At 49.3% G+C, this 15,608-nt stretch overlaps 2 non-coding genes across 2 annotated transcripts; both read left to right on the top strand.

Annotated features, from left to right (window-relative positions):
* Positions 1–7,301: 7,301 nt before the first annotated feature.
* TRNAR-ACG (transfer RNA arginine (anticodon ACG)) lies at positions 7,302–7,374 on the top strand. Its single transcript has one exon. It is a non-coding gene; the product is annotated as a tRNA-Arg (tRNA).
* Positions 7,375–11,781: 4,407 nt separating this feature from the next.
* On the top strand, positions 11,782–11,854 carry TRNAR-ACG (transfer RNA arginine (anticodon ACG)). The gene has a single exon. It is a non-coding gene; the product is annotated as a tRNA-Arg (tRNA).
* The last annotated feature ends 3,754 nt before the right edge of the window (positions 11,855–15,608 follow it).

The raw sequence follows: 15,608 nt of genomic DNA, 5'->3' as shown, positions 1-15,608 counted from the left end.
TCTTCAACATATTTTCCTGAAGTCGAATTCATTGGAGTGGTAGTCCACCCCTTGGTGACGATTGAGTAACCTTGGTCACCTCTTTAAAATACAGTCGCGACCCTCGCGTCAAGGATTTGGCAACAGATTACGTCATCTTCCCGTTCCAAACCTGCTTTTTTAGTTCTACTTCCTTGAGGAACAGAGAAACCCAAGGTATCACCGCCATCGGAACGAGGGTCAAGCTGGGCTCAAGTCTTTCACGAACCTGCTGGCCAGGCCCAACGTTCAAATATGGTTGGAGGAGGAATTTGTCATTTGTTCCGGCTGCCTGCGAAAGCTCGCCCATGCTTCCTGAAGTACACTGGGATCTGCAACGTCGACCAACGAAGACTGGCAGACCGTCAGTGAAAAGGCACGGTCATGTGAAGTCCAGCAGGGTTCAGAAAGATGTCGTAGGAGGTCAAGCAGGGTTCAGAAAGAGGTCAGAGGAGGTTAAGCAGGGTTCAGAAAGAGGTCATAGGAGGTTCAGCAGGGTTCAGAAAGAGGTCATAGGAGGTCCAGCAGGGTACAGAAAGAGGTCGCAGTAGGTCCAGCAGGGTTCAGAAAGAGGTCATGTGAAGTCCAGCAGGGTCCAGAAAGAGGTCGCAGTAGGTCCAGCAGGGTTCAGAAAGAGGTCATGTGAAGTCCAGCAGGGTTCAGAAAAGTTGGTGCATTCATTTGTGTTCAGCTGCAATTCCGAGTACTTGTCAGAGGACTTTGTGCGCGTGGCTCAGGAACGTGCACGTCTGCGACAACCGGAGACCCCTTACGTTGATCACTCATTATTGCAGCACTAAAACATATCAGTAGGAGTGATAGCTAGTAGTCACATGGGCCAGTGGCGCAATGGATAACGCGTCTGACTACGAATTAGAAGATTGTAGGTTCGACTCCTACCTGGCTCCAAACTGATTTTGACTTCACTTTTAGCAATATTTAACGAAGTCGCGTGGTCGCTTTGCTTCTTCAACATATTTTCCTGAAGTCGAATTCATTGGAGTGGTAGTCCACCCCTTGGTGACGATTGAGTAACCTTGGTCACCTCTTTAAAATACAGTCGCGACCCTCGCGTCAAGGATTTGGCAACAGATTACGTCATCTTCCCGTTCCAAACCTGCTTTTTTAGTTCTACTTCCTTGACGAACAGAGAAACCCAAGGTATCACCGCCATCGGAATGAGGGTCAAGCTGGGCTCAAGTCTTTCACGAACCTGCTGGCCAGGCCCAACGTTCAAATATGGTTGGAGGAGGAATTTGTCATTTGTTCCGGCTGCCGGCGAAAGCTCGCCCATGCTTCCTGAAGTACACTGGGATCTGCAACGTCGACCAACGAAGACTGGCAGACCGTCAGTGAAAAGGCACGGTCATGTGAAGTCCAGCAGGTTTCAGAAAGATGTCGTAGGAGGTCAAGCAAGGTTCAGAAAGAGGTCAGAGGAGGTTCAGCAGGGTTCAGAAAGAGGTCATAGGAGGTCCAGCAGGGTACAGAAAGAGGTCGCAGTAGGTCCAGCAGGGTTCAGAAAGAGGTCATGTGAAGTCCAGCAGGGTTCAGATAGAGGTCATGTGAAGTCCAGCAGGGTTCAGATAGAGGTCATGTGAAGTCCAGCAGGGTTCAGAAAGATGTCGTAGGAGGTTCAGCAGGGTTCAGAAAGAGGTCATCGGAGGTCCAGCAGGGTACAGAAAGAGGTCGCAGTAGGTCCAGCAGGGTTCAGAAAGAGGTCATGTGAAGTCCAGCAGGGTTCAGATCGAGGTCATGTGAAGTCCAGCAGGGTTCAGAAAAGTTGGTGCATTCATTTGTGTTCAGCTGCAATTCCGAGGACTTGTCAGAGGCCTTTGTGCGCGTGGCTCAGGAACGTGCACGTCTGCGACAACCGGAGACCCCTTACGTTGATCACTCATTATTGCAGCACTAAAACATATCAGTAGGAGTGATAGCTAGTAGTCACATGGGCAAGTGGCGCAATGGATAACACGTCTGATTACGAATCAGAAGATTGTAGGTTCGATTCCTACCTGGCTCAAAACTGATTTTGACTTCACTTTTAGCAATATTTAATGAAGTCGCGTGGTCGCTTTGCTTCTTCAACATATTTTCCTGAAGTCGAATTCATTGGAGTGGCAGTCCACCCCTTGGTGACGATTGAGTAACCTTGGCCACCTCTTTAAAATACAGTCGCGACCTTCGCGTCAAGGATTTGGCAACAGATTACGTCATCTTCCCGTTTCAAACCTGCTTTTTTAGTTCTACTTCCTTGAGGAACAGAGAAACCCAAGGTATCACCGCCATCGGAACGAGGGTCAAGCTGGGCTCAAGTCTTTCACGAACCTGCTGGCCAGGCCCAACGTTCAAATATGGTTGGAGGAGGAATTTGTCATTTGTTCCGGCTGCCTGCGAAAGCTCGCCCATGCTTCCTGAAGTACACTGGGATCTGCAACGTCGACCAACGAAGACTGGCAGACCGTCAGTGAAAAGGCACGGTCATGTGAAGTCCAGCAGGGTTCAGAAAGATGTCGTAGGAGGTCAAGCAGGGTTCAGAAAGAGGTCAGAGGAGGTTCAGCAGGGTTCAGAAAGAGGTCATAGGAGGTCCAGCAGGGTACAGAAAGAGGTCGCAGTAGGTCCAGCAGGGTTCAGAAAGAGGTCATGTGAAGTCCAGCAGGGTTCAGAAAGAGGTCGCAGTAGGTCCAGCAGGGTTCAGAAAGAGGTCATGTGAAGTCCAGCAGGGTTCAGAAAAGTTGGTGCATTCATTTGTGTTCAGCTGCAATTCCGAGTACTTGTCAGAGGCCTTTGTGCGCGTGGCTCAGGAACGTGCACGTCTGCGACAACCGGAGACCCCTTACGTTGATCACTCATTATTGCAGCACTAAAACATATCAGTAGGAGTGATAGCTAGTAGTCACATGGGCCAGTGGCGCAATGGATAACGTGTCTGACTACGAATCAGAAGATTGTAGGTTCGACTCCTACCTGGCTCAAAACTGATTTTGGCTTCACTTTTAGCAATATTTAATGAAGTCGCGTGGTCGCTTTGCTTCTTCAACATATTTTCCTGAAGTCGAATTCATTGGAGTGGTAGTCCACCCCTTGGTGACGATTGAGTAACCTTGGTCACCTCTTTAAAATACAGTCGCGACCCTCGCGTCAAGGATTTGGCAACAGATTACGTCATCTTCCCGTTCCAAACCTGCTTTTTTAGTTCTACTTCCTTGAGGAACAGAGAAACCCAAGGTATCACCGCCATCGGAACGAGGGTCAAGCTGGGCTCAAGTCTTTCACGAACCTGCTGGCCAGGCCCAACGTTCAAATATGGTTGGAGGAGCAATTTGTGATTTGTTCCGGCTGCCTGCGAAAGCTCGCCCATGCTTCCTGAAGTACACTGGGATCTGCAACGTCGACCAACGAAGACTGGCAGACCGTCAGTGAAAAGGCACGGTCATGTGAAGTCCAGCAGGGTTCAGAAAGATGTCGTAGGAGGTCAAGCAGGGTTCAGAAAGAGGTCAGAGGAGGTTCAGCAGGGTTCAGAAAGAGGTCATAGGAGGTCAATCAGGGTTCAGAAAGAGGTCAGAGGAGGTTCAGCAGGGTTCAGAAAGAGGTCATAGGAGGTCCAGCAGGGTACAGAAAGAGGTCGCAGTAGGTCCAGCAGGGTTCAGAAAGAGGTCATGTGAAGTCCATCAGGGTTCAGATAGAGGTCATGTGAAGTCCAGCAGGGTTCAGAAAGGAGTCATGTGAAGTCCAGCAGGGTTCAGATATATGTCATGTGAAGTCCAGCATGGTTCAGATAGAGGTCGTGTGAAGTCCAGCAGGGTTCAGATAGAGGTCATGTGAATTTCAGCAGGGTTCAGAAAGAGGTCATGTGAAGTCCAGCAGGGTTCAGAAAAGTTGGTGCATTCATTTGTGTTCAGCTGCAATTCCGAGTACTTGTCAGAGGCCTTTGTGCGCGTGGCTCAGGGACGTGCACGTCTGCGACAACTGGAGACCCCTTACGTTGATCACTCATTATTGCAGCACTAAAACATATCAGTAGGAGTGATAGCTAGTAGTCACATGGGCCAGTGGCGCAATGGATAACGCAGCTGACTACGAATCAGAAGATTGTAGGTTCGACTCCTACCTGGCTCAAAACTGATTTTGACTTCACTTTTAGCAATATTTAATGAAGTCGCGTGGTCGCTTTGCTTCTTCAACATATTTTCCTGAAGTCGAATTCATTGGAGTGGCAGTCCACCCCTTGGTGACGATTGAGTAACCTTGGTCACCTCTTTAAAATACAGTCGCGACCTTCGCGTCAAGGATTTGGCAACAGATTACGTCATCTTCCCGTTTCAAACCTGCTTTTTTAGTTCTACTTCCTTGAGGAACAGAGAAACCCAAGGTATCACCGCCATCGGAACGAGGGTCAAGCTGGGCTCAAGTCTTTCACGAACCTGCTGGCCAGGCCCAACGTTCAAATATGGTTGGAGGAGGAATTTGTCATTTGTTCCGGCTGCCTGCGAAAGCTCGCCCATGCTTCCTGAAGTACACTGGGATCTGCAACGTCGACCAACGAAGACTGGCAGACCGTCAGTGAAAAGGCACGGTCATGTGAAGTCCAGCAGGGTTCAGAAAGATGTCGTAGGAGGTCAAGCAGGGTTCAGAAAGAGGTCAGAGGAGGTTCAGCAGGGTTCAGAAAGAGGTCATAGGAGGTCCAGCAGGGTACAGAAAGAGGTCGCAGTAGGTCCAGCAGGGTTCAGAAAGAGGTCATGTGAAGTCCAGCAGGGTTCAGAAAGAGGTCGCAGTAGGTCCAGCAGGGTTCAGAAAGAGGTCATGTGAAGTCCAGCAGGGTTCAGAAAAGTTGGTGCATTCATTTGTGTTCAGCTGCAATTCCGAGTACTTGTCAGAGGCCTTTGTGCGCGTGGCTCAGGAACGTGCACGTCTGCGACAACCGGAGACCCCTTACGTTGATCACTCATTATTGCAGCACTAAAACATATCAGTAGGAGTGATAGCTAGTAGTCACATGGGCCAGTGGCGCAATGGATAACGTGTCTGACTACGAATCAGAAGATTGTAGGTTCGACTCCTACCTGGCTCAAAACTGATTTTGACTTCACTTTTAGCAATATTTAATGAAGTCGCGTGGTCGCTTTGCTTCTTCAACATATTTTCCTGAAGTCGAATTCATTGGAGTGGTAGTCCACCCCTTGGTGACGATTGAGTAACCTTGGTCACCTCTTTAAAATACAGTCGCGACCCTCGCGTCAAGGATTTGGCAACAGATTACGTCATCTTCCCGTTCCAAACCTGCTTTTTTAGTTCTACTTCCTTGAGGAACAGAGAAACCCAAGGTATCACCGCCATCGGAACGAGGGTCAAGCTGGGCTCAAGTCTTTCACGAACCTGCTGGCCAGGCCCAACGTTCAAATATGGTTGGAGGAGGAATTTGTCATTTGTTCCGGCTGCCTGCGAAAGCTCGCCCATGCTTCCTGAAGTACACTGGGATCTGCAACGTCGACCAACGAAGACTGGCAGACCGTCAGTGAAAAGGCACGGTCATGTGAAGTCCAGCAGGGTTCAGAAAGATGTCGTAGGATGTCAAGCAGGGTTCAGAAAGAGGTCAGAGGAGGTTCAGCAGGGTTCAGAAAGAGGTCATAGGAGGTCAATCAGGGTTCAGAAAGAGGTCAGAGGAGGTTCAGCAGGGTTCAGAAAGAGGTCATAGGAGGTCCAGCAGGGTACAGAAAGAGGTCGCAGTAGGTCCAGCAGGGTTCAGAAAGAGGTCATGTGAAGTCCATCAGGGTTCAGATAGAGGTCATGTGAAGTCCAGCAGGGTTCAGAAAGGAGTCATGTGAAGTCCAGCAGGGTTCAGATATATGTCATGTGAAGTCCAGCATGGTTCAGATAGAGGTCGTGTGAAGTCCAGCAGGGTTCAGATAGAGGTCATGTGAATTTCAGCAGGGTTCAGAAAGAGGTCATGTGAAGTCCAGCAGGGTTCAGAAAAGTTGGTGCATTCATTTGTGTTCAGCTGCAATTCCGAGTACTTGTCAGAGGCCTTTGTGCGCGTGGCTCAGGGACGTGCACGTCTGCGACAACCGGAGACCCCTTACGTTGATCACTCATTATTGCAGCACTAAAACATATCAGTAGGAGTGATAGCTAGTAGTCACATGGGCCAGTGTCGCAATGGATAACGCGTCTGACTACGAATCAGAAGATTGTAGGTTCGACTCCTACCTGGCTCGAAACTGATTTTGACTTCACTTTTAGCAATATTTAATGAAGTCGCGTGGTCGCTTTGCTTCTTCAACATATTTTCCTGAAGTCGAATTAATTGGAGTGGTAGTCCACCCCTTGGTGACGATTGAGTAACCTTGGTCACCTCTTTAAAATACAGTCGCGACCCTCGCGTCAAGGATTTGGCAACAGATTACGTCATCTTCCCGTTCCAAACCTGCTTTTTTAGTTCTACTTCCTTGAGGAACAGAGAAACCCAAGGTATCACCGCCATCGGAACGAGGGTCAAGCTGGGCTCAAGTCTTTCACGAACCTGCTGGCCAGGCCCAACGTTCAAATATGGTTGGAGGAGGAATTTGTCATTTGTTCCGGCTGCCTGCGAAAGCTCGCCCATGCTTCCTGAAGTACACTGGGATCTGCAACGTCGACCAACGAAGACTGGCAGACCGTCAGTGAAAAGGCACGGTCATGTGAAGTCCAGCGGGGTTCAGAAAGATGTCGTAGGAGGTCAAGCAGGGTTCAGAAAGAGGTCAGAGGAGGTTCAGCAGGGTTCAGAAAGAGGTCATAGGAGGTCCAGCAGGGTACAGAAAGAGGGCGCAGTAGGTCCAGCAGGGTTCAGAAAGAGGTCATGTGAAGTCCAGCAGGGTTCAGATAGAGGTCATGTGAAGTCCAGCAGGGTTCAGAAAGATGTCGTAGGAGGTCAATCAGGGTTCAGAAAGAGGTCAGAGGAGGTTCAGCAGGGTTCAGAAAGAGGTCATAGGAGGTCCAGCAGGGTACAGAAAGAGGTCGCAGTAGGTCCAGCAGGGTTCAGATATATGTCATGTGAAGTCCAGCATGGTTCAGATAGAGGTCATGTGAAGTTCAGCAGGGTTCAGAAAGAGGTCATGTGAAGTCCAGCAGGGTTCAGAAAAGTTGATGCATTCATTTGTGTTCAGCTGCAATTCCGAGTACTTGTCAGAGGCCTTTGTGCGCGTGGCTCAGGAACGTGCACGTCTGCGACAACCGGAGACCCCTTACGTTGATCACTCATTATTGCAGCACTAAAACATATCAGTAGGAGTGATAGGTAGTAGTCACATGGGCCAGTGGCGCAATGGATAACGCGTCTGACTACGAATCAGAAGATTGTAGGTTCGACTCCTACCTGGCTCAAAACTGATTTTGACTTCACTTTTAGCAATATTTAATGAAGTCGCGTGGTCGCTTTGCTTCTTCAACATATTTTCCTGAAGTCGAATTCATTGGAGTGGTCGTCCACCCCTTGGTGACGATTGAGTAACCTTGGTCACCTCTTTAAAATACAGTCGCGACCCTCGCGTCAAGGATTTGGCAACAGATTACGTCATCTTCCCGTTCCAAACCTGCTTTTTTAGTTCTACTTCCTTGAGGAACAGAGAAACCCAAGGTATCACCGCCATCGGAACGAGGGTCAAGCTGGGCTCAAGTCTTTCACGAACCTGCTGGCCAGGCCCAACGTTCAAATATGGTTGGAGGAGGAATTTGTCATTTGTTCCGGCTGCCTGCGAAAGCTCGCCCATGCTTCCTGAAGTACACTGGGATCTGCAACGTCGACCAACGAAGACTGGCAGACCGTCAGTGAAAAGGCACGGTCATGTGAAGTCCAGCAGGGTTCAGAAAGATGTCGTAGGAGGTCAAGCTGGGTTCAGAAAGAGGTCAGAGGAGGTTCAGCAGGGTTCAGAAAGAGGTCATAGGAGGTCCAGCAGGGTACAGAAAGAGGTCGCAGTAGGTCCAGCAGGGTTCAGAAAGAGGTCATGTGAAGTCCAGCAGGGTTCAGATAGAGGTCATGTGAAGTCCAGCAGGGTTCAGATAGAGGTCATGTGAAGTCCAGCAGGGTTCAGAAAGATGTCGTAGGAGGTCAATCAGGGTTCAGAAAGAGGTCAGAGGAGGTTCAGCAGGGTTCAGAAAGAGGTCATAGGAGGTCCAGCAGGGTACAGAAAGAGGTCGCAGTAGGTCCAGCAGGGTTCAGAAAGAGGTCATGTGAAGTCCAGCAGGGTTCAGATAGAGGTCATGTGAAGTCCAGCAGGGTTCAGAAAGGAGTCATGTGAAGTCCAGCAGGGTTCAGATATATGTCATGTGAAGTCCAGCAGGGTTCAAAAAAGTTGGTGCATTCATTTGTGTTCAGCTGCAATTCCGAGTACTTGTCAGAGGCCTTTGTGCGCGTGGCTCAGGAACGTGCACGTCTGCGACAACCGGAGACCCCTTACGTTGATCACTCATTATTGCAGCACTAAAACATATCAGTAGGAGTGATAGCTAGTAGTCACATGGGCCAGTGGTGCAATGGATAACGCTTCTGACTACGAATCAGAAGATTGTAGGTTCGACTCCTACCTGGCTCAAAACTGATTTTGACTTCACTTTTAGCAATATTTAATGAAGTCGCGTGGTCGCTTTGCTTCTTCAACATATTTTCCTGAAGTCGAATTCATTGGAGTGGCAGTCCACCCCTTGGTGACGATTGAGTAACCTTGGTCACCTCTTTAAAATACAGTCGCGACCTTCGCGTCAAGGATTTGGCAACAGATTACGTCATCTTCCCGTTTCAAACCTGCTTTTTTAGTTCTACTTCCTTGAGGAACAGAGAAACCCAAGGTATCACCGCCATCGGAACGAGGGTCAAGCTGGGCTCAAGTCTTTCACGAACCTGCTGGCCAGGCCCAACGTTCAAATATGGTTGGAGGAGGAATTTGTCATTTGTTCCGGCTGCCTGCGAAAGCTCGCCCATGCTTCCTGAAGTACACTGGGATCTGCAACGTCGACCAACGAAGACTGGCAGACCGTCAGTGAAAAGGCACGGTCATGTGAAGTCCAGCAGGGTTCAGAAAGATGTCGTAGGAGGTCAAGCAGGGTTCAGAAAGAGGTCAGAGGAGGTTCAGCAGGGTTCAGAAAGAGGTCATAGGAGGTCCAGCAGGGTACAGAAAGAGGTCGCAGTAGGTCCAGCATGGTTCAGAAAGAGGTCATGTGAAGTCCAGCAGGGTTCAGATAGAGGTCATGTGAAGTTCAGCAGGGTTCAGAAAGACGTCATGTGAAGTCCAGCAGGGTTCAGAAAAGTTGGTGCATTCATTTGTGTTCAGCTGCAATTCCGAGTACTTGTCAGAGGCCTTTGTGCGCGTGGCTCAGGAACGTGCACGTCTGCGACAACCGGAGACCCCTTACGTTGATCACTCATTATTGCAGCACTAAAACATATCAGTAGGAGTGATAGCTAGTAGTCACATGGGCCAGTGGCGCAATGGATAACGTGTCTGACTACGAATCAGAAGATTGTAGGTTCGACTCCTACCTGGCTCAAAACTGATTTTGACTTCACTTTTAGCAATATTTAATGAAGTCGCGTGGTCGCTTTGCTTCTTCAACATATTTTCCTGAAGTCGAATTCATTGGAGTGGTAGTCCACCCCTTGGTGACGATTGAGTAACCTTGGTCACCTCTTTAAAATACAGTCGCGACCCTCGCGTCAAGGATTTGGCAACAGATTACGTCATCTTCCCGTTCCAAACCTGCTTTTTTAGTTCTACTTCCTTGAGGAACAGAGAAACCCAAGGTATCACCGCCATCGGAACGAGGGTCAAGCTGGGCTCAAGTCTTTCACGAACCTGCTGGCCAGGCCCAACGTTCAAATATGGTTGGAGGAGGAATTTGTCATTTGTTCCGGCTGCCTGCGAAAGCTCGCCCATGCTTCCTGAAGTACACTGGGATCTGCAACGTCGACCAACGAAGACTGGCAGACCGTCAGTGAAAAGGCACGGTCATGTGAAGTCCAGCAGGGTTCAGAAAGATGTCGTAGGATGTCAAGCAGGGTTCAGAAAGAGGTCAGAGGAGGTTCAGCAGGGTTCAGAAAGAGGTCATAGGAGGTCAATCAGGGTTCAGAAAGAGGTCAGAGGAGGTTCAGCAGGGTTCAGAAAGAGGTCATAGGAGGTCCAGCAGGGTACAGAAAGAGGTCGCAGTAGGTCCAGCAGGGTTCAGAAAGAGGTCATGTGAAGTCCATCAGGGTTCAGATAGAGGTCATGTGAAGTCCAGCAGGGTTCAGAAAGGAGTCATGTGAAGTCCAGCAGGGTTCAGATATATGTCATGTGAAGTCCAGCATGGTTCAGATAGAGGTCGTGTGAAGTCCAGCAGGGTTCAGATAGAGGTCATGTGAATTTCAGCAGGGTTCAGAAAGAGGTCATGTGAAGTCCAGCAGGGTTCAGAAAAGTTGGTGCATTCATTTGTGTTCAGCTGCAATTCCGAGTACTTGTCAGAGGCCTTTGTGCGCGTGGCTCAGGGACGTGCACGTCTGCGACAACCGGAGACCCCTTACGTTGATCACTCATTATTGCAGCACTAAAACATATCAGTAGGAGTGATAGATAGTAGTCACATGGGCCAGTGTCGCAATGGATAACGCGTCTGACTACGAATCAGAAGATTGTAGGTTCGACTCCTACCTGGCTCGAAACTGATTTTGACTTCACTTTTAGCAATATTTAATGAAGTCGCGTGGTCGCTTTGCTTCTTCAACATATTTTCCTGAAGTCGAATTAATTGGAGTGGTAGTCCACCCCTTGGTGACGATTGAGTAACCTTGGTCACCTCTTTAAAATACAGTCGCGACCCTCGCGTCAAGGATTTGGCAACAGATTACGTCATCTTCCCGTTCCAAACCTGCTTTTTTAGTTCTACTTCCTTGAGGAACAGAGAAACCCAAGGTATCACCGCCATCGGAACGAGGGTCAAGCTGGGCTCAAGTCTTTCACGAACCTGCTGGCCAGGCCCAACGTTCAAATATGGTTGGAGGAGGAATTTGTCATTTGTTCCGGCTGCCTGCGAAAGCTCGCCCATGCTTCCTGAAGTACACTGGGATCTGCAACGTCGACCAACGAAGACTGGCAGACCGTCAGTGAAAAGGCACGGTCATGTGAAGTCCAGCGGGGTTCAGAAAGATGTCGTAGGAGGTCAAGCAGGGTTCAGAAAGAGGTCAGAGGAGGTTCAGCAGGGTTCAGAAAGAGGTCATAGGAGGTCCAGCAGGGTACAGAAAGAGGGCGCAGTAGGTCCAGCAGGGTTCAGAAAGAGGTCATGTGAAGTCCAGCAGGGTTCAGATAGAGGTCATGTGAAGTCCAGCAGGGTTCAGAAAGATGTCGTAGGAGGTCAATCAGGGTTCAGAAAGAGGTCAGAGGAGGTTCAGCAGGGTTCAGAAAGAGGTCATAGGAGGTCCAGCAGGGTACAGAAAGAGGTCGCAGTAGGTCCAGCAGGGTTCAGATATATGTCATGTGAAGTCCAGCATGGTTCAGATAGAGGTCGTGTGAAGTCCAGCAGGGTTCAGATAGAGGTCATGTGAAGTTCAGCAGGGTTCAGAAAGAGGTCATGTGAAGTCCAGCAGGGTTCAGAAAAGTTGATGCATTCATTTGTGTTCAGCTGCAATTCCGAGTACTTGTCAGAGGCCTTTGTGCGCGTGGCTCAGGAACGTGCACGTCTGCGACAACCGGAGACCCCTTACGTTGATCACTCATTATTGCAGCACTAAAACATATCAGTAGGAGTGATAGCTGGTAGTCACATGGGCCAGTGGCGCAATGGATAACGCGTCTGACTACGAATCAGAAGATTGTAGGTTCGACTCCTACCTGGCTCAAAACTGATTTTGACTTCACTTTTAGCAATATTTAATGAAGTCGCGTGGTCGCTTTGCTTCTTCAACATATTTTCCTGAAGTCGAATTCATTGGAGTGGTCGTCCACCCCTTGGTGACGATTGAGTAACCTTGGTCACCTCTTTAAAATACAGTCGCGACCCTCGCGTCAAGGATTTGGCAACAGATTACGTCATCTTCCCGTTCCAAACCTGCTTTTTTAGTTCTACTTCCTTGAGGAACAGAGAAACCCAAGGTATCACCGCCATCGGAACGAGGGTCAAGCTGGGCTCAAGTCTTTCACGAACCTGCTGGCCAGGCCCAACGTTCAAATATGGTTGGAGGAGGAATTTGTCATTTGTTCCGGCTGCCTGCGAAAGCTCGCCCATGCTTCCTGAAGTACACTGGGATCTGCAACGTCGACCAACGAAGACTGGCAGACCGTCAGTGAAAAGGCACGGTCATGTGAAGTCCAGCAGGGTTCAGAAAGATGTCGTAGGAGGTCAAGCTGGGTTCAGAAAGAGGTCAGAGGAGGTTCAGCAGGGTTCAGAAAGAGGTCATAGGAGGTCCAGCAGGGTACAGAAAGAGGTCGCAGTAGGTCCAGCAGGGTTCAGAAAGAGGTCATGTGAAGTCCAGCAGGGTTCAGATAGAGGTCATGTGAAGTCCAGCAGGGTTCAGATAGAGGTCATGTGAAGTCCAGCAGGGTTCAGAAAGATGTCGTAGGAGGTCAATCAGGGTTCAGAAAGAGGTCAGAGGAGGTTCAGCAGGGTTCAGAAAGAGGTCATAGGAGGTCCAGCAGGGTACAGAAAGAGGTCGCAGTAGGTCCAGCAGGGTTCAGAAAGAGGTCATGTGAAGTCCAGCAGGGTTCAGATAGAGGTCATGTGAAGTCCAGCAGGGTTCAGAAAGGAGTCATGTGAAGTCCAGCAGGGTTCAGATATATGTCATGTGAAGTCCAGCAGGGTTCAAAAAAGTTGGTGCATTCATTTGTGTTCAGCTGCAATTCCGAGTACTTGTCAGAGGCCTTTGTGCGCGTGGCTCAGGAACGTGCACGTCTGCGACAACCGGAGACCCCTTACGTTGATCACTCATTATTGCAGCACTAAAACATATCAGTAGGAGTGATAGCTAGTAGTCACATGGGCCAGTGGTGCAATGGATAACGCTTCTGACTACGAATCAGAAGATTGTAGGTTCGACTCCTACCTGGCTCAAAACTGATTTTGACTTCACTTTTAGCAATATTTAATGAAGTCGCGTGGTCGCTTTGCTTCTTCAACATATTTTCCTGAAGTCGAATTCATTGGAGTGGCAGTCCACCCCTTGGTGACGATTGAGTAACCTTGGTCACCTCTTTAAAATACAGTCGCGACCTTCGCGTCAAGGATTTGGCAACAGATTACGTCATCTTCCCGTTTCAAACCTGCTTTTTTAGTTCTACTTCCTTGAGGAACAGAGAAACCCAAGGTATCACCGCCATCGGAACGAGGGTCAAGCTGGGCTCAAGTCTTTCACGAACCTGCTGGCCAGGCCCAACGTTCAAATATGGTTGGAGGAGGAATTTGTCATTTGTTCCGGCTGCCTGCGAAAGCTCGCCCATGCTTCCTGAAGTACACTGGGATCTGCAACGTCGACCAACGAAGACTGGCAGACCGTCAGTGAAAAGGCACGGTCATGTGAAGTCCAGCAGGGTTCAGAAAGATGTCGTAGGAGGTCAAGCAGGGTTCAGAAAGAGGTCAGAGGAGGTTCAGCAGGGTTCAGAAAGAGGTCATAGGAGGTCCAGCAGGGTACAGAAAGAGGTCGCAGTAGGTCCAGCAGGGTTCAGAAAGAGGTCATGTGAAGTCCAGCAGGGTTCAGAAAGAGGTCGCAGTAGGTCCAGCAGGGTTCAGAAAGAGGTCATGTGAAGTCCAGCAGGGTTCAGAAAAGTTGGTGCATTCATTTGTGTTCAGCTGCAATTCCGAGTACTTGTCAGAGGCCTTTGTGCGCGTGGCTCAGGAACGTGCACGTCTGCGACAACCGGAGACCCCTTACGTTGATCACTCATTATTGCAGCACTAAAACATATCAGTAGGAGTGATAGATAGTAGTCACATGGGCCAGTGGCGCAATGGATAACGTGTCTGACTACGAATCAGAAGATTGTAGGTTTGACTCCTACCTGGCTCAAAACTGATTTTGACTTCACTTTTAGCAATATTTAATGAAGTCGCGTGGTCGCTTTGCTTCTTCAACATATTTTCCTGAAGTCGAATTCATTGGAGTGGTAGTCCACCCCTTGGTGACGATTGAGTAACCTTGGTCACCTCTTTAAAATACAGTCGCGACCCTCGCGTCAAGGATTTGGCAACAGATTACGTCATCTTCCCGTTCCAAACCTGCTTTTTTAGTTCTACTTCCTTGAGGAACAGAGAAACCCAAGGTATCACCGCCATCGGAACGAGGGTCAACCTGGGCTCAAGTCTTTCACGAACCTGCTGGCCAGGCCCAACGTTCAAATATGGTTGGAGGAGGAATTTGTCATTTGTTCCGGCTGCCTGCGAAAGCTCGCCCATGCTTCCTGAAGTACACTGGGATCTGCAACGTCGACCAACGAAGACTGGCAGACCGTCAGTGAAAAGGCACGGTCATGTGAAGTCCAGCAGGGTTCAGAAAGATGTCGTAGGAGGTCAAGCAGGGTTCAGAAAGAGGTCAGAGGAGGTTCAGCAGGGTTCAGAAAGAGGTCATAGGAGGTCAATCAGGGTTCAGAAAGAGGTCAGAGGAGGTTCAGCAGGGTTCAGAAAGAGGTCATAGGAGGTCCAGCAGGGTACAGAAAGAGGTCGCAGTAGGTCCAGCAGGGTTCAGAAAGAGGTCATGTGAAGTCCATCAGGGTTCAGATAGAGGTCATGTGAAGTCCAGCAGGGTTCAGAAAGGAGTCATGTGAAGTCCAGCAGGGTTCAGATATATGTCATGTGAAGTCCAGCATGGTTCAGATAGAGGTCGTGTGAAGTCCAGCAGGGTTCAGATAGAGGTCATGTGAATTTCAGCAGGGTTCAGAAAGAGGTCATGTGAAGTCCAGCAGGGTTCAGAAAAGTTGGTGCATTCATTTGTGTTCAGCTGCAATTCCGAGTACTTGTCAGAGGCCTTTGTGCGCGTGGCTCAGGGACGTGCACGTCTGCGACAACCGGAGACCCCTTACGTTGATCACTCATTATTGCAGCACTAAAACATATCAGTAGGAGTGATAGCTAGTAGTCACATGGGCCAGTGTCGCAATGGATAACGCGTCTGACTACGAATCAGAAGATTGTAGGTTCGACTCCTACCTGGCTCGAAACTGATTTTGACTTCACTTTTAGCAATATTTAATGAAGTCGCGTGGTCGCTTTGCTTCTTCAACATATTTTCCTGAAGTCGAATTCATTGGAGTGGTAGTCCACCCCTTGGTGACGATTGAGTAACCTTGGTCACCTCTTTAAAATACAGTCGCGACCCTCGCGTCAAGGATTTGGCAACAGATTACGTCATCTTCCCGTTCCAAACCTGCTTTTTTAGTTCTACTTCCTTGAGGAACAGAGAAACCCAAGGTATCACCGCCATCGGAACGAGGGTCAAGCTGGGCTCAAGTCTTTCACGAACCTGCTGGCCAGGCCCAACGTTCAAATATGGTTGGAGGAGGAATTTGTCATTTGTTCCGGCTGCCTGCGAAAGCTCGCCCATGCTTCCTGAAGTACACTGGGATCTGCAACGTCGACCAACGAAGACTGGCAGACCGTCAGTGAAA

Source organism: Myxine glutinosa, chromosome 9, assembly GCF_964187855.1.
Source record: "Myxine glutinosa chromosome 9, kmMyxGlut1.1, whole genome shotgun sequence".
NCBI lineage: Eukaryota > Metazoa > Chordata > Myxini > Myxiniformes > Myxinidae > Myxine > Myxine glutinosa.
This window is presented reverse-complemented; position numbering and strand designations above follow the sequence as displayed.